Source organism: Pelodiscus sinensis, chromosome 3, assembly GCF_052426305.1.
Source record: "Pelodiscus sinensis isolate ZL-2025 chromosome 3, ASM5242630v1, whole genome shotgun sequence".
Lineage (NCBI taxonomy): Eukaryota > Metazoa > Chordata > Testudines > Trionychidae > Pelodiscus > Pelodiscus sinensis.
In genome coordinates, this window is record NC_143054.1 from 86,065,323 (window position 1) to 86,084,274 (window position 18,952).

The following is an 18,952-nucleotide window of genomic DNA, read 5'->3' on the forward strand; positions in this document are numbered from 1 at the left end:
CTAGAGTCCCTGCCCACAGGGCCCTGGGCCGGGACCCGGTGGAGAGGGAAGTCCCGGGTCCCCCTACCACTCCTTGCCGCACCTGGGGAGTCACTCGGGCCTGGAGAGGCTTTTCCCCAGAACTAGGCCGGGGTACCATATATGCCCTGAGAGCAGGGCCGAGACTTTTGGAATTTTGGCTACCGTATATGCCCTGCGAGCAGGGCCGAGACTTTGGGGATTTTGGGTGCCGTATATACCCTGAGGGAAGGGCCTGGATCAAGACATGGGCCAGTAGAAGGGGGCCGCAACCCCTGTCAGGGACGTCCCCCCTGACACTCCCCAAGGAGCTCAGTCACAAATCTGCAGGGCTCAAGTAATATTTCTATTTTTTTCAGTTTTTCAAACTCCGTATCTGTTGGCACTGATAGGTGGTGCTTTTGAAGAGCTAATGTGGATGTGATAGTGGCTTTATTGTGAAGCAGGCACTGAATCATAGCCAATGTGGAATTCCAACCAGAGGTTCTTGTTTCTGTCCATTTGCAGCTTGTATTCCTAGCTTTGTGCTGTTAGCTGGACTGTGTTTGAAATAGCCCACAAGTTTTCTACATTTTTGCCAGCACTTTTTCAAAACCACTGTCACTGAGTGCTACAGTAATGGATCGCTGCAGAGTGTGAGCAACACGTCATGTGTTCAAAAGGCAAGGGACTGGCCACTAATGCTGTATTACATGCACTATCAGTACTAATTGTTGTTACCTTTCCTTGAATATCCATTCTTTTGTAACATCCATGAAACACTCTGCACATGCTTCAGCATAATGTCTCTCTTCAGTATGAGTTATTGTTACAGCAAACAACTGTAGTGTCCATGCAGCATCAATCAGGGGTGCCATTCCACCAAGATAGCTGATTGCTCAAGGATGCCCAGTGATCATTAGTCAAAGCAACAGCCAGTGCATTTCTCAGAAGCTCCAACTTTATAGTCTTATCTTTGTCATATAGGTTATTTATTCCTGATGCAATGGTTCCTCGGGAAGGCAAAGTATTATGACTGATTGGAAAATGCTATTTGAATAATCTCTTAGCTCTCTGTCATTTACAATGTTGAGTAGTCTCCTGTCCATAGCTATCCACATAGCATTGGTTAAGGTGTTATATTTTGTTTGACCAGTGGGCTTGTAGCGATCCTGAAACTCTGTAATTGTACTCTGTCATGGCTGGCTGGACTCATTTGCTGGTGGTGGGTTATCTATAGCATAAGATCCAGAGGCAAAAGCATGCTTAGCATGCAGGTGACACTGCAGACTTGAAGTGCTTCCATGGTATTGGAACTCAGCCTTGCAATAGTTACAGATAAGAGTCCTTTTAGACAAAGAACCATCTGAAAGGATTTTAAACAAACTTCCCATTCAATAGACCTGAACTGTTGCTGCTTTGCTCCATTAACTTTGTCTGATACTCTATCACTATAGATCATGAAAACACAGCAGAACCATATCAGTGTCTGGAATAATTCAATAAGTTTTTCTATATAATCAATATATTTATATTCTGTTTAAGAGAGTCCTTTTTTATCTCAGTCCCAGCTGCAGGCAGCACAGGGCTGGAGTGGGGTAGACTCTACTGTGGGCAGTGCAGAGTTGAGGGGTGGGGGACGCTAGGTGCTCAACTGCAGGTGGTACAGGGCTCGGAGGGAGGGGGGGGAGATCCCACCATGGGCAGTGCAGAGTTTCAGGAGGGGGGGCTCAGCCCCAGAATTAGATGTGGGGGGAGGGTTAGTCCCAGCCCCAGGAGGCAAAGAGTGTCTTGGGTGAGCGGGGGGGGGGGGGGGGAGGATGGCTTGCCTGGGAAAGGAGAGGCATGGGTGTCAGGGTCTTTACTTTTCTTGTTTAGTTCTCTGCTAGAGCTGGGACCACATGTTCAGGGTCTTTCCTTTCTTGTGGCTTCATTTTTCTGTGCGCCCTCTGGTGGCAGTTTGCATTACTGCACCTTACCAGAGAGAGACTCCGGAGCAGCTCATGCTGGTTCCTCCTATCTGCGATTAACACACGTTAATTTTTTTAACATGTTAATTCTGCCCTGTGTTAATCACAGGCATCAACACGTGTTAATTGATAGCCCTAGAAATAACCATTGCAAGTAAGAACTGTTTTTCTGGGATTAGTCGTGTAATGACATAGAGCCTGTCTGGCCATGGAACTGAATATTTTAGGAAAGACTATTAATTTTAAAATAGAATTAGGTGCAGCTGTAATAGTCATCTCAGAAGGGACTTATAATCTACTTCAGTCTCCCTTGGAGCTGAAACCTGTCACTACTGTCCTAACAAGCCCTGGAGGTATTTTGAGCTGCATTGAACAACTTTCCACAACAACATACAAGAGAAAAGTTTTAACTGTCATCTGTAGGGCCTGGCCTACACTAAAGGAGAAAGATGATTTATGATACACAACTCCTGCTACGTTACTTTGACTCCAACTACATAATTATCTGAAATCACATTTTGGGGCTGTCTACACAGTGGAAGTTTGATGGGAGCGCACACTCTCATCGACTTCCCTTACTCCTTGTAGGAGCAGGACTACTGGCACCAACAGGAGAACCCTTTCCATGTGCTGCAGGAATATTTGTTGTTTTTAACGTGTTTTTTTCAGTTACAGACTAACACAGCTACCCCTCTGAAACTCTCAATTTGAATTAGCGTGAATTCACTAGCCCCGCTAATTCAAACACCAGAAGATCGACTGTGGAAGCTTCGATCTTCTCTGTAGTGTAGATATGGCCTATGCAATTAGAGGACCAGAGGCTGGCACTCAACTCCATTGCAGTGTGTTTGCCATGATGGGTCCAGTGAGGAAGGTGGACATTGATGGAATAATTGGTTAAATTGAACCTTTAAAATGAGATTGAATAGAAATAACCTTAACAAGCAATGCTGAACCATTGTACCATATAGTATATGCACCACATGGTGCACAAATGCCCTATAGAATTCCTACCCCTTACTTCATAAAGTAGCGGCTCAGATAAAGAAATGGGAAAGAATGGCATGATTGAAAAAATCTGAGCCATCTAACGGGTACATAGGAAAACAAATTAGTGTGGATGTCTAAAAGCTTAAAGATGCCTTTGTGAGAGAGAAACATATCTTCCTGTGATGTTTTTCAGGGTACTCCAGGACTTAGAATCACCTTGTGACTTCCCCCCTGCCTGTAGCAGGAGATCTTTCTAGTACAGATGTGGCAACTTTTGGCTTGTGAGCCACATGTAGTTCTCCGCCCCTCTCCCTCCCTCCCTCCCAAAAAATGGCAGGGGAGCCATCTGGTGTGGCCATTCAAAATGGCATCTTCAAGATGGTAGTAGCTGGCAAGAGTCATGTTTCTTAAAGGGGCAAAGGTCTTGCACCAGAAGGAGCTGTCTACACTGCCCCTTCTTGCACAAGAAAAATCCTTTTGCGCAATGTTGCTATGCTGATTATTTTCAGAAATAATGGCATTGCGCAGAAGGGCTTTTCTTGTGCAAGAAGAGGCAGTGTAGACACTCCTTCTGGTGCAAGAGCCTCTTGCACAAAAATGGTGGCTCATTAGGTATGCAAATGAGGCTCAGCAATATTCCACACTCAGCTTCATTTGCATATTTCTGGCGCAACAACCTGCCAGTGTAGACCTAGCCCTGGAGTCCCCCTCTGGCCCTGTGGTCCCCTCTGTGCTTTCGCCTTTGAAGTGTAGTAACAGCCTGGGGCTGTTGCTACGCTTCAAAACTGGAGGCGCCCTTAATGACTGATCGAATAGTTGATGCAAATTGCATAGACTATTCGATTACCCCATTAATCTATATTTAACATCCCTAATCAAAACCTGAACTTTGGCAGAGCGAGGCCCATGAGACAAGAATATTCCTGCCACCAGGCACCACAGGCCCAAGTAACTCTCTGCCTCTGCTTCCTTCACCTTGCAATTTGACAAGCCAGCTGCATTTTATTCTCATACACTTACGGAAGAAAAAAAAAAAAGATGTGCGCACATTGACAAGAAGTGCTTGGTAAGTGTGTGGGCATGTGAGAAATTCTACAGATATTTGTGTGGGTTGAGTTCCTTTAAAATGATAACCAAGCAAAAACCTTTTGTAATTGTGGGTTCAACTCCTGCCTGGCTCATGGTGTACTCCCACTCTCCTGCCCCACTGATGTGGTAGCCCAGCTTTTGAGCTCCTCTTTGACGTCCTTCAAGCAAAAGCAAGCTCATAGTACTCTTCATGGATCACTAAAGAAAATAGCTGAAAACCTGTAATATAGCACATTTCTGGGGGCACCGCTGAGAGGGTCAAATCAGGGTGAATTGCTTAAAGGGCTGCTTACAGACCAAGACCGGGGGGGTCTTCTATTATAAGTATGGGGCTGTGTCTAGACTGGCCACTTTTCCTGGAAAAGCAGCTACTTTTCCAGAAAAACTTGCCAGCTGTCTACACTGGCCGCTTGAATTTCCGCAAAAGCACTGATGATCTCATGTAAGATTGTCAGTGTTTTTGCGGAAACACTATGCTGCTCCCGTTCGGGCAAAAGTCTTTTTCTGAAAAACTTTTGTGCAAAAGGGCCAGTGTAGACAGCAGAGATTTGTTTTCCGCAAAAAAGCCCCGATCACAAAAATGGCGATCGGGGCTTTTTTGCGGAAAAGCGCGTCTAGATTGGCCACGGACGCTTTTCCGCAAAAAGTGCTTTTGCGGAAAAGTGTTCTGCCAATCTAGACGCCCTTTTCCGAAAATGCTTTTAACAGAAAACTTTTCCGTTAAAAGCATTTCCGGAAAATCATGCCAGGCTAGACATAGCCTGCGTGTTCAGTATAATAGGTAGGGAAAGGCACAACCTTCCCAAAATGCCAGCCTGACCCCTCCCACAGTCCACCCTCAGAAGTTTTGGGGGCGAAGTGTTGCAATGCTCCTGGCTGGGGAGGCTGGAGTTGCACACTGCCCTCCCTCTCTGTGTTCCAGGGTCGGGGAGGCTGAAGACACACACTGCCCACTCTCCCTCCCTGTGCTCGGGGACTGGGGAACACATGCTGCCTGACGTTCTCATGCTCCAGGCTGGGGAAGCTGGGGCATACACACCTACCAGCCTGCCTTGTGAGGGGTGGGCGGCATTCTGCCCTGCCCTACCCCTGGTGGGGGGAGCAGGGATGCAGTGTGGGTCCCATGGGGGCAGGGCCTCAGTGGAAGGGGCAAGACTGGGGGTGAGGCTGGAGTCTTGCCTCCCCCAGCCTGACCTTCACCAACTGCCCATGATTATAAGGAACACAAACCAGTCACAAAGAGCAATTCTGTCTTCCACACTGGCCAGAAGAAATCACACAAGCAATCCCTAGGTACTTCAGCTTCTCCGGTGCCACCACCAGTACCACTTCATGCACAGATGAGAGGTTATGAAAACCATTCTTCCCAAATCTGAACAGGTTCTCCTGATCCAAAGGACCAGCCACATTCCCAGGTCAATTATCTCTCTCATCTTACCCCCAAAGAGCATGATTCCTTTGCAATCTAAAGGTTTATTAATAAAAAAAGAATAGCTTGAGAGCAAAATTGTTAAAGGAATTAATTTACATACACTACTGCAAAGTTCCTGGTGCAGCCTTGTAACAGAGATATGTTAATTTGCTGTCTTATAAGTCTCTCTGGAATTTATAGATGGATCCTGAGTCCTTTTGGGCTCAATTCATAGCAAAGATGCTTCGGAAGTGATGAACTGGAATGAAGACAAAGATGGAGGAACCCCAGGCTCTCTTTATGCCCTTACCTATGTAGAAGGAATTCCATTGTTCTGATTGTGTGAAAGTGAGCCCCGGATGGAGTTTACCACATTAGCACGTCATCTGTCTGTGCATGATTCTGTAGCAGCCATTTCTTACATGCTGGTCTGAACACTCACAGCAAAGTTTCTCAGATATGGATTGTACCATTTGAGGTGCATTGTCAATGAAGTATTACTATTCATTTGACTAGCAACCCTTTCACAATAGGTAGGTCATGCCTCCTGTCAAGGTCTCCAAGAAGAAACATTTCAAATACAAGTACACAGACAATACTTATAACTTCAAATAAAAAAAGATATAGTCATATGAGCATTATAAACAGACTCAGCAAAGCATATACTTTTCAAAGACATCTTACTTGACCTACTCTGAACAAGATTTGATGCAAACATATAACAATGGTTGCAACAATGTTTTGTATGTTTATTTCAGAATCCAATAATGTCACAAGCCTCAGAAGGAAAACTCCCACCAATGAGGAAGAAGGTTCAATGGTCAGCAGTCTGACCCCAATGTGATTTGACCATAACTATCTGATCTGGACTCAGATGCACTACCATTGCCTTGCTCCGGAAGGTCAAGGTTAGTGGTGGAAGTGCAGTAGGATGGGAACAGTGTCTATGGATCTGAGGAACAGTCCTATAGACTCTTTCCTCATAGAACCATAGAGCTGGAAGAGACCTCAGGAGGTCATCAAGTCCAGCCTCCGCCCAAGGCAGGACCAATCTTAACTAAATCAACATAGCCAGGGCTTTGTCAAACCAAGACTTAAACACCTCTAGGAATGGAGACTCGACTACTTCTCTAGGTAACCCATTCCAGTGCTTCACCACTCTCCTAGTGAAATAGTTTTTCCTAATATCCATCCTAGACCTCTCCCACCTCAACTTGAGACCACTGTTCCTTGTTCTGCCATCCATCGCTACTGAGTACAGCCTTTCTCCAGCCTCTTTGGAACCTCCCTTAAGGAAGCTGAAGGCTTCTCTCAAATCCCCCCTCACTCTTCTCTTCTGCAGACTAAATAGACCCAACTCCCTCAGCCTCTCCTTGTAGATCATATGCTCCAGCCCCCTAATCATTTTGGTGGTCCTCCGCTGAACCCTCTCCAATGCATCCACATCCTTTCTATAACTGGGGAGCCAGAACTGCACACAATACTCACCTGAGCCAAATAAAGAGGAATAATGACATCTCTGGGTCTACTGGCAATGCTTCTCTTAATGCACCCTAATATGCCATTAGCCACCTTGGCTAAAAGGGCACACTGTTGACTCATATCAAAACAGATGCCTGAGAGTATGCTGACTGACCTGTAATGCTTGCACATCCTGTGGCCCTGGCTTAAGAGCAGGAAAGACGCTTAATATTCCATCTGAAAGAGCACACTTCAATGCAAGATGCTTCCAGCCCTCACCACTGCTCCCCCAAAAGGGAGAAAGGGGCAAAGAGCAAGATTAATTTCCACCTAAACTGTGCTTTTGATTCCAGCCTCCATCTTCCCATTCTGCACTTCTCCAGTAAGCACTTTTGTGCTACCAGCTGAAATCCATAACCCTAGCACCTCCTGGTCCTCCATCACATCCCAGCTCCATACTTACCTCTACTGAAATGCATTCAGCAGCCTGTAGTGGTTAGACAGGTAGAGAACAGTGATCATTGCTGCTGACTGGCCAAGGATTATGCACATCCTTTTCTATTTATTATCCTATTTCCCCCACCCTGACCTGCCTGTTTGTCTCATCCACTCAGCCTATCTTATGTGTGTTTTGGGGACAGGGACAGCCTTGTGTGACATTTGGGTAGTGCCTAGCTAGCACAATGGGGTTGGGGCTTTCAGGGGCTACCACACTATGCGTGCGTCTACACTGCACCATAGCTCAAAATAAGACACACAATTGGAGCTACGCACATTGTTTTATTTTGATCTTATTTCAAAATAACCTGCTATTCCAAAACATCCCTTACTTCTTGTGGAATGAGGTTTACAGGGACATTGGAATAGCGAATCCATTATAGTTCGAAATAATGGGCTTGCTGTGAAGACGTGAGATAGCTACTTTGGGATTCTCTGGTATCCCGAAATAGCGTTGCAGTGTAGACATAGCCCATGACTGTAGCCCATGAGCTTCTGATAGAAAGTGTTTTAACAATGCAAAATATTAGTCTCTGCCAGTGTCTGGAGTGGTAAACCAAGCATCCTAATGTGACCCTGTCCGCTAACAAGGGTCTTAACATCAACTCCCTTAACTAGTGGAGCATCCCTAACTGTGGAAACTCTGGTCTCTTCTGACCTCTTGAACACATTTGTCACGAGCATGTGCTGACCAACTTTCTTTACACCGTCCACCCACTTTCCTACTATGATTCTTGACATGAAGAGGTGGAGCGGGTGTGAAATTTCTCTTCTATCTATAGCAGGCTTCCTGCCTGGGAGCTGGGAGCCTGGTAGCAGCTATTTTTTCTGGATGTAGCAGCTGTTTCTCTCACTAAGCACCTCCAACACATGGCACTCAAAATCAAGAAGTGAGAGCAGGGTTCCTAAAGAGCAATATCTCATTGTAAGGTTGGTTTATTTGAAAAAACAGAACCAGATGATTTTATTTATAGTAGGGATTTAAAATAAGTTGAGTGGGTGGTGGGAGCAATACTTCAAAGATAGGCAGTTTTAAAACAAGAAAAAGCAAAGGAAATATAAAATGTGCATTAATTCAACATCACTGGTATGAACTGGAATGCATTTCAGATGAACAAGTACAAGTTCTTATAGCTGCATTAACTCATCCACATGGCATATTAAATAGACATTTAATGGTCTGATGAGTAATCCAATTACTTGTGCAGACTAGTCAATGTAACATCACTCTGAGAGCTGTAACTTTTCTGTTTCCTGATGGTGGTATGTAAATTCATACCTAGCCTTGATTCTGCATTTATAGAGTTTATCTTGTATTTATATGATACAATAAACTCGAGGTTGGCCCTAGACCAAATGGTGCCCCAGGCAAGATGGGTCTTCAGTGTGATCTCCATTTGTTACTCTTTGAATACCTTATTTTTTATTACATTTGTAGTCCATTTCACCACTTTGATGCCCTAATTCAGCTACTGTTTGTAAAGTGGGTGATCTCAGAGGCAGAAAGAAAAGACTAGTGTAATAGGGTCTTCTATCATCATTCTTCTTCAATCACAGAAAACAAGACCTTCAGAAGTGGATGCAACTGTTCTTCACCTTACATATAGGAGCCACTAGTGGGGAATTATAAAAAGGGAGAAGCAAGCCACTAGAATAACAGGTGGAGTTCCTGTAACATGGTCTTCAAATCAAGGTTTGAGGACGTCAGTAAGTCAGTCAGAGGTTCTAAAATAGAAGTGAGTGGGTGAGGTTCTGTGGCCTGTGGTGTGCAGATGATCAGACTAAATGATCATGCTAATCCCTTCTCACCTGAAAGTTTGAGTCACTAGACACATGTGGATTTGCATATGTGCATTAGGGTCTTGGCACTGGGGTCCACATCTGAAACCAGTAATAACCTCAAATACTTAAACATATTTGCTGTTCAATACCATCCTCTTAGCCTGTGGGAAACTGAAGAGTTTTTGCCCCACAGAGCTATGTTGGCTAGTCACTCCCCTGCTGCCTTTTCATGCAGTCTAATGTCTACAGATGTTTCCATAACATGATCCATAGAAGTAAAATGCCTGTCTAGACTGGTCAGGAAAACCGTGCTGAAACCAAACACAAACTAGGGTGTTTACAGCTGCATTTCAACCATAGGCTGGATAATAGCAATGCCTGTACCTGAAAGGTTGGCACGCCACCCTCAGTAGCTGTTTACGGGGCTGTGCTGTAAACTAAGAACTGTACAGAATTAGCAGGTTATATGACCGGAAACATTTATTTTATGTTAAACATCAGCTCTCTAAGGTAAGTTTACGATTGTTTAAATCCCCCTTTAAAATGATGCTATAGCCCTTAGGCAAGCCACCATTTAAAATAAAGTTCATGGTAAACTGCTTAGCACTAATCTGAGGGAAAGAGACAAGCTCCAAGTCTCAGAATCTCTTAACATTTTATTTAGAAGGATAATGCTGCATTTTAGCACACAAAGGAAGCAAAGTAGGTGGGAAAATAACAGGTTTCAGAAAGAACCTGCATGCTTTATCTAGGAGGTCCTCCTCTCCAAAAATAAAGAAGAACAGCAAGTGCCAGACAGCATGAATAATGAAACCTGTTTTAGATGACCACCTAAGCAACCAGCAAAATTATCAGTTACTTGGAACAAAAAACAGGACTGTGTAGCACTTTAAAGACTAACAAGATGGTTTAATAGGTGATGAGCTTTCGTGGGCCAGACCCACTTTTTTGATCTGAGGAAGTGGGTCTGGCCCACGAAAGCTCATCATCTATTAAACCATCTTGTTAGTCTTTGAAGTGCTACACAGTCCTGTTTTTTGTTTCAGCTGCACCAGACTAACACGGCTACATCTCTACCACAGTTACTTGGAGACTGTCTTTAAATAAAGGTCAGACCAGACAGTGCTTAGAACCTTAAGGATGAAAGCAGCTGCTTAAGACAGGTAATTGTCTCTGGAATCTGAGGTCCTTAGATGCATTTTTGCATTGTTGGATACAATAAAGCAGGAGTGGGGCACCTTTTTTGGGCCAGGGGCTGCTGACCCACAGAAAAATCAGTTGGGGGCTGCACACAAGTGAGAAGTGTAAAAACAAAAACAAAACAAACCGTCACTGATGTGGCCCCTGACTAAGGAGAAAGACACTCCCCACATTCCCTTCATACACCAGAGCCTAGGGGAGTCCAGGCTAGTAAATTTTGTGTGCTCCATCCCTGTGGTGAGGCGCTGGTGGGAGGTGGGGAGAGGGGGGAACAGCTGGAGCACCAGCACAGGCTCCCCAATGCTGGGGCTAACCCTGAGCCTTGGAGGCCAGATCCAGGCAAGCTGGCCCCAGGCCTAAGGTTCCTCACCCCTACAATAAAGTCTGGATTGTCCAAGTACATAGAGGCTTATCCCCAAGCCGGAAAAAGCGGCAGCCATGTAAATGCAAATGCCGCGGGGAATATTTAAATCCCCTGCGGATTTGCAATTCCGACTGGTCTAATCTGCATCCCTTTTCCGGAAAAGGAGTGCAGTGTAGACACAGCCAGAGAGTAGATGCATTTCATTAGGTAGGGTATCCTTCAAAAACATGCAAAGAATGATGTGGGCTGATAGAAAGTGTAAAGATTTCAACATATGGCTGGCAATATATTGAAATGCCAAAGGAAAAGGACTTCCATATGCACTTGTAGTTATTTCTGCCTTTGTCAACATATCTCTAGATCCAGCACTATACATATGCCATCAGATTTTTAATTGCAGCCTGAAAAGTTATTGAAGCAGTATGGAATCACAGGCCTTGTTTACCCTAGGAGGTTTTACGTGCATTTTGCAGCTACATTAGTGCTAGTGAAAATGTACGCACTGACATAGGGCTCACTTACTTTTAGCACTGAGACATGAAAATATGTTTAGGGCGGACATGGTCTGAGCCCTCAATATACAAGGAAAACATGGTCAAAATGTTCTAGTACATACATTGATATAGAGATGTAAGGCTTGATTTTGAAAGCTATTAAGGTGTCTAACGATGCAGATAGGCACCTATGCACTTTTGAAAATCCTATTAAGCATCTTTAAGTGCCTAAATGTTTTAAAAAATCTGGTCCCTAGACCCCAGTTAAATGACTGCAGTTCTGCTTTTGATAAAGATTATCTTGTCAATTGTTCTATATTTCTTTAGCTTGGGAGCACAAACCTCTTAAATTTAAATGTTAGTACTTTAAGTAAATTCAATGCCAGTGAAATGTACAAATAACTAGCAGACTTACCTGGTGTTGCCCAGGTCCTTCAGGGAAGGACTTTGGGGATGTGGGAGATGGGGGGCAGGACAGGAGGCTGGGGGCAGAGGGTTGGGGATGTGTGTGAGAAGGGGCACTCCTGCCTACCAGGGGCTTGTTCTCTTCCCCCTTCCCTAAACCTCCTCCAGCCACCAAGGGTCTATTCTCTCCCCCCAGGTCCTCCTTGAGCTACCAGGGGCCTTTTTTCTCACCTCCCTCAGTGCTATGGCGAAGGGCCAGGAGGGGGAAAGGGTTTGGGGCAGTGGAGCTACTTACTTGTTGTGCTGGCAGGCAAGATGGTGGAGCCCCAGCTCTGCTGGCCACTCCCTTGGTGATATGGCTGCCCCCAGTGAACACTCCAGGATAGCTCACCCCTCCAGACTCGCTGCTCCCAGGGGCCACTCTCATATCACATCCCTCCGAACAGCAGCCCCTCCCTTTGCATGATATGGAAAACTGTCCTTTTCCCAGGGCTTATGGTTGTCCTGGCACAACCAAACCCCGACCTCGTTTTAAGTTAGGAGAAGAAGAGGCTGCATACCAAATGTGGTAGCCCTAACTCTTACTGTTTAGGAGTTCTTTAACAAATGGACTCAGACACACATTGGCTAGACTGGCATGATTTTGCAGAAATACTTTTAATGGAAAAGTTTTTCCATTAAAAGTATTTCCGCAAAAGCGCATCTAGATTGGCACAGTTGCTTTAGCGCAAAAAGTGCTTTTGCGCAAAAGCATCCGTGGCCAGTCTAGATGCGATTGTGTGCAAGAAAGCCCCGATCGCCATTTTAGCCATCTGGGCTTTTTTGCACAAAACAGTTCTTCCCTGTCTACACTGGCCCTCTTACACAAGTATTCTTGCGCAAGAGGGCTTTTTCCCGAGCGGGAGCGGGAAAGTATTTGCGCAAAAAGCACTGATTTTGTACATTACAAAGTCAGTGCTCTTGTGTGAATTCAAGCGGCCAGTGTAGACAGCTGGCAAGTTTTTACGCAAAAGCGAGTGCTTTTGCGCAAAATCTTGCCAGTCTAGACGCACCCATTGATTAGATTAGATTAGATTAGATTAGATTAGATAGGTTGACACCACAAGCTTTTGAAACTGATGTCCAAGTTATCCAGACAACATGTTTACCCTAGGAGGTTTTACGTGCACTTTGCAGCTACATTAGTGCTACTGAAAATTTATGCACTGACATAGGGCTCACTTTCTTTTAGCACTGAGACATGAAAATATGCTTAGCACAGACATGGTCTGAGCCCTAAATATACTAGGAAAACATGGTCAAAATGTTCTAATGTACTTCCCCTCTACTGGACAACTCATTTACTTCAAAAGCCAACCTGGAAAGACCACCTGCCCTTTTAGTCATTGTCTCATCTACAGTATTACCATGTAATACTTATTTTCAATTATTATTGTGATACAAACACATCACAACCAGAAAATAAGTCCTCTACTGCAGGGGTTCCCAAACTTTTTGACACAGGGACCAGTAAATCCATTCATGAACTTTTGGAGGATGGGTAATATTCATTTGCATGTTTGCATATTCATTAATCAAATGATGAATATTCAAATAAGTTTTCTGGTCCTCCCCAAACCCCCAGTTCCAGCTTTAGCAAAGCTTGATATGGTCACCCACAATATTCTTGCCAGCAAGTTAAGGAATATGGATTGGATAAATGGACTGTAAGACAGACAGAAAGCTGGTTAGACCAGCGTTTCCCAAACTTTTTACTTTAATTGGAACCCTTTTTTTTCCAGTACTTTTTTTTGCAGCCCAAAAATATAAACACACAAAAAACAAACTGAGAAAATACCAGACATATAACATGTCTGGTATTTTCTCATTAGGTACGTTGTATTATTATTAGATATATCAGTTTGTAGTTTCGAACTGCTGGGCTGGTAAATGTGCTCAGGCTGCATGAATGTGTCTACCTGCTAGACAGTTCGCAGCTACTCGAGGGTGTGTGTGTGGGGGGGGGAGAGGGGGGACACACAATACAACCCCCAGGCCGGACTAACTCGTGATTTGTGGAGTGGGGGGAAGGGGACAATGCCCTGAGATCTACATATGGCTGGGTCAGTCCCACTCCCCGGTACCAGGCTGCGACCCATAGTTTGGGAAATGCTGGCCTAGTGAGATTGCAGAATATTGGTGAAGCAGGGCCCCTGGCTCTGTAACTCGCCGGCACTTCTGGGTTCTGGGGCGCGATGCCTAATTCGACCAAATCGGTCGAATCGGCCTAAGGCCAGCCCTGCCAGCAGCCTTCAGGCATGCTGAGGCCCGGTATTTTTTTCCTGGGCCATGGCCCATAGTTTGGAAAATGCTGATCTACTGTATATATATATAGGACACCAGTCGGCAAATGAAATTAGCTTTTGTTTTGTACCAGTCTGGGCTAGATTTTGAATCAGTGAATTAGATGAAAGGCTCCATATACCAATAACTTTATTAATGCATTTTGCAGTAACACTAAGGGTATGTCTAGACTACAGAGTTTTGTTGGAAAAACAGCCATTTTTCCAACAAAATTTTATTTACATTCACACTGCAAGTGCGTTCTTTCGATAGTAAATCGAAAGAACAGAGGGCTTTTTGTGCAATTGATAATCGTCATTCTATGAGGAAGAAGCCTTTCTGCAAAAGTAAAATGCAGGACAATGTAGCACTTTAAAGACTAACAAGATGGTTTATTAGATGATGAGCTTTTGTGGGCCAGACCCACTTCCTCAGATCAAATAGTGGAAGAAAATAATCACAACCATATATACCAAAGGATACAATTTAAAAAAAATGAACACATATGAAAAGGACAAATCACATTTCAGAACAGAAGGGGGATGCGGGGGCGGGGGGAGGGGGGGGAGGGAAGGAAGGAAGGTAAGTATCTGTGAGTTAATGAAATTAGAGGTGGGGAAAGTTAGATGTCTGTGAGCTAATGGTATTAGAGGTGATAATTGAGGAAGTGGGTCTGGCCCACGAAAGCTCATCATCTAATAAACCATCTTGTTAGTCTTTAAAGTGCTACATAGTCCTGCATTTTACTTCAGCTACACCAGACTAACACGGCTACATTTCTATTACTTTTCTGCAAAAGAGCTCTTTCACAAAAAGGCATGTTTGGATGGGGAAGAGGGAGTTTTTTCAGAAGAAGAGGGAAGAGGAAAAAGCACAGGTGCCCTGGTGGCCACTCTGTCCATAGCAATCACAGGCAGTCTGGACGTTATCTTTCAAAAAAGCAGATTGCTTTTTCCACGCGCTTTTGCAGTGTGGTTGCTCTCTTTTGCAAGAAGCTTTTTGGAAGATCGCTTCCAAAAAAAGTTTTTTGTGCAAGAAGCCTGTAGTCTAGATGTAGCCTTAAAGGTCCCTGCCAGATGAGAGCTGCATTATGCTAGGTCTTGTGCAAAAAATATTGTAAAACAGTTCCTATTCATGCTTACTTTTACAGCATCAAGTCAGGACAGCATAATTTTAATATTGCCTGAAGCAGAAGTCTTTTAAATGTGCTTTGTTAGGTGCTTGAACCTAGCTTATTTGTATCTCTCCTAATTACCATACAGGCCAAACCTTAATTTTGTCCAGAAAATTAAACTGGTAGACTGCTTGCATCATGATGTGACTTCTTTCACTTTTATTACCCTGCGTTGTAAATCAGTTAAGTTTTCTTTGACAGGTTTAGGACAAGTAGGTAGACACATTCAAAAAGAGTCATTTTGCTGATTTCTTAAACTGAAGAAAAAAAAGTAAATTTAGTTGAAGTCAAATTGCATTATTTCTGAACACAGTAGCAACCTTTTCCTCTTTAATAAATTAGATTATTGTGACTATGCATGGGCATATAATACCAAAGAGAAAAGTGGGTGTTTTTAGAAAATTATTTTGAATATTTGTGTTTGTATTTTGCAGCAGAGCTTGTTGTAGGAAAGCATTGTTCTTTTAAAAAATGTGCATTTATGGAGAAAAATTAGGGGAATGTAATTTCACAGGTTGAAGTGAATATAAAAATGTAGAATCCCTTATCAAAGAGTAACTTCTAGAAAGTGTGTCCAGAGTCTCAGTGTACTGAAAGAACCCAGAATTTCCAATCTGTAATTCCATCTACTTAAGAGATCAGTGTCTATAACTTTAAACTTTAATTTGGAAAGGCATATATCGAAAGACACAAATGTTTAAACATGACAATGTCTTGGGTTAACTTAGCTTAAGTAAGATGCAAATAGTTTGTATACTATATTAACTCCCTGGGGAAGATGGAGTGGAGCTTTAGGTAAAGTGTCCTAAACTAGAATTTAGACATCTGTCATAAGTGGCAATCAGAGAAGAAACAGAAGGGAAGAATATCTTATTGATCCAAGAAAAATATTTTCCTAAGTCTTTGACCACAGCCTAAAATTTCACTTTATGTTGTTCCTAGAGGCACAAGAAAGCTTTGTGAATGTGTTAACTGTATTTAATCATGCTCAGGTTTTTCAGTCAAAGTATTCCATTCTGGGGGATGCTGGCCAGTTCTTTGATTATTAAACAGTGACTCTAGCTTCCTCTTCCTTTTTTTCCTTAAAATCTTCTTTGCTGTTTTCAGATTGCAAAAAAATGGGAGTAGGCTTTTCACAGAAGAGGCAAGGGCAACAGAATGACATCCTATGCTGCAAAATCTGTAAGTGTGCAAAAAAAAAAAAATTCAATGGTCAGATCATTAAAAAAAGAAGTAACAGCTACACAGCAAATTGTTAGTGATACTATTGCTTCCTGACAAAAAAATTAATAGGATTGTTTTTTGTGGGTTGGGGCAGAATTTTACCTCTGAAAACAAGTCAAAAGCGTAGGTAATTCAAAATGATAAAATAATAGAAGTTTTCTGGTCAGACTAAAGCTACGGCACTGATACCTGATAAACAGAAGAAAGAAAGAAAAACCCTGACAAGAAAAGATTAGCCATGATCAGTGCATCTTTATGGTCCACGTAATGCTGAGCTTGCATTTAAAAATACAATTTAAGGCCAGAATTTACCAACTGACTTTTGGGTGCCTATCATGAGATGAGTCTGGTTTTCAGGAAATGATGAGCATAGACCCTGACTCTGTGAATGCTCTGGGGCTGTAGCATACATAGAAAAATTAGCCGGTGCCCAGCAGCCATCAGCGGCCAGCTTCCTCGCCCTCCTCCCCTCTCCCAGAGCCTCTGGCCTGCCATGAACAACTGTTTCACAGCATCTGGGAGGGAAGGAGAGGTGCAGCGATGGGGCACAAAGAATGGGGCAGAGAATAGGTGGGGTGTGGGCAGAGCAGGAGCAGGAAGAAGGTGAGCTTAGTGCTTAGGGGAACAGGTGGAGTAGGGGCAGAAAGTGGTGGGTCAGGGACTTGAGGTAAGGGGTGGGGTGAAGTGGGGGGAAGATCTGGGGTGGAGGATAGGGGCTGAGCACTTCCAGTTAGAAAGCAAGTCTATGCCTATGGTGTTGAATGCCTACCCTCTGAAAATTGGGCCCTTTCTGGTGTCTCAAGTTGGACACTCAAAATCATTGATCACTTTTACCCATCTTGGCCATAGATCAGTTTAGGTCCATAAAAGGTCTAAACTGCAGGATAGGAGAAAATAAAACCTTATAACTGTAGCGTGTTTACTCTTTTGTAATTCCAAGATTATGGAAAAACCATTTGGGTTGCAAAGGTAAGTTATCTGATTAATTTATTGTTTAACCTTTGAGGCCTTTCTGCTATAGATGAAAGCCTATAGAGGAGTGAGGATAGGCTGGATCCTGGTTTCCAGATGCACATCCCTTTGTGGGCTTTGAAGAGAGGAGGACTTTTTTGTAAAGCAAGTAATGTTGTTTTTGTGTGTATCTGGACTCCATTGAACTACAGTTCCAACCAGAACTATTAAATTATATTTTTGTTTGCAACTAATCACTTTAACTTTAAGTTTGGACTTCTCTCCCAGTAATAGAAGGGAAAAGCTTTAAAAACATAGGAAAAGGTTATATTATAAAACTTCTTAAATTGCCAAAGAAATTGAGGACAGGTGCAACATCTGAAGTTATGTCAAACACATTTTGGATAATTTAATTTATTTATTAAATTGACTAAATTACACTTTGACTTTTTAAGTAACTGAATTATGCATATTTTAGGATTTTGTCTCACACTGACAAGTGAAAAAATAATGCAGATGTTATCATAATGGTAGGGCTCTGACATACTCTGGAATGATAATTTTTTGTAGACAAGATAACCTCCAAAAAAACCATGTCATTTGGTTGGTGTAGAATTTTTCTCAGATCATTCAGGAGCATATTTAATATTTTCTATTTTCATGCAAATCTATACTACTAGGGAATGAATTTGTTTTAACCCTAGATAAAAATATTTAAAATGAACCCAGTGAAACTGTTCGTGCTGCAATTTCGAGAAATGATATTTAAAGCCAGACTTGCTTTCATTTTTTGCTTAGTATACACACAAAAATCTGATTTTCTGTAGTTAAAATTAGTTCTATAATAACATGAAAGTATTCCCCTTTCTTGGCTTTAATTTACTACACTACCTGGTATGGCAGAAAAGAGGAAAATTAGATCTAGAAGATAAACAAAAATTAGAAATTGAAAACAAAGTGATTAAGAAGATACATCAAGACACTATCTGGAGAAACAGAATGAAAAGGGGTTTAAAAATAAAACAAAAAAAATCAACAGTTTTGCTAGCAACACATTTCTGAATTATAAAAGACCAGGTTCTACATAACATCATATTTGTATGATGAGAAACCACCAATAACCTTTAATATTGCACAGCAATGTAGAATACTTTTATCTTGGGTAAGCTGTGAATGAGACAAGAAGCAGCTTGCTTTGATACAGCCAGTCTTTCTCTTTGCTTGAGGATAATGTTGGGTGGTGTGTGTAACTGATTGGGAGTAGCCTAAAGCTGAAAATCACTCTGGACACTTTGTAAGCTTCTCCACAGTGGCCAAATTGGGGAGAGAGTTGATTAAGGATGGGGGGATTAACATGTTAATAAGGTATTCAACTTGTCAACTGGAAATGTTTAAATGGATAGTGGGCGGGAGAAGAGAAGGCTGGAAGGAAGGGTGAACAGGCTAAGAATCTGAGAGACAGAGAGGAGATATCTCTCTTCCCGCTCTTGCCTTTTGCCTTGGGTGTAGGTAGAAGCTTGAGGAGACCCTTATATTGTGAGAACACTGTAGCCTAAAAAACTAGCTTAAGCATTTATTTTATTTAGCAGTATTGCAAGGAATCTTCAGGCCTGTATCCTG

At 42.9% G+C, this 18,952-nt stretch overlaps 1 pseudogene; it reads right to left on the reverse strand.

Moving 5' to 3' along the window:
- Positions 1–296: 296 nt before the first annotated feature.
- On the reverse strand, positions 297–1,425 carry LOC142827703 (E3 SUMO-protein ligase ZBED1-like; annotated as a pseudogene).
- Positions 1,426–18,952: the final 17,527 nt, after the last annotated feature.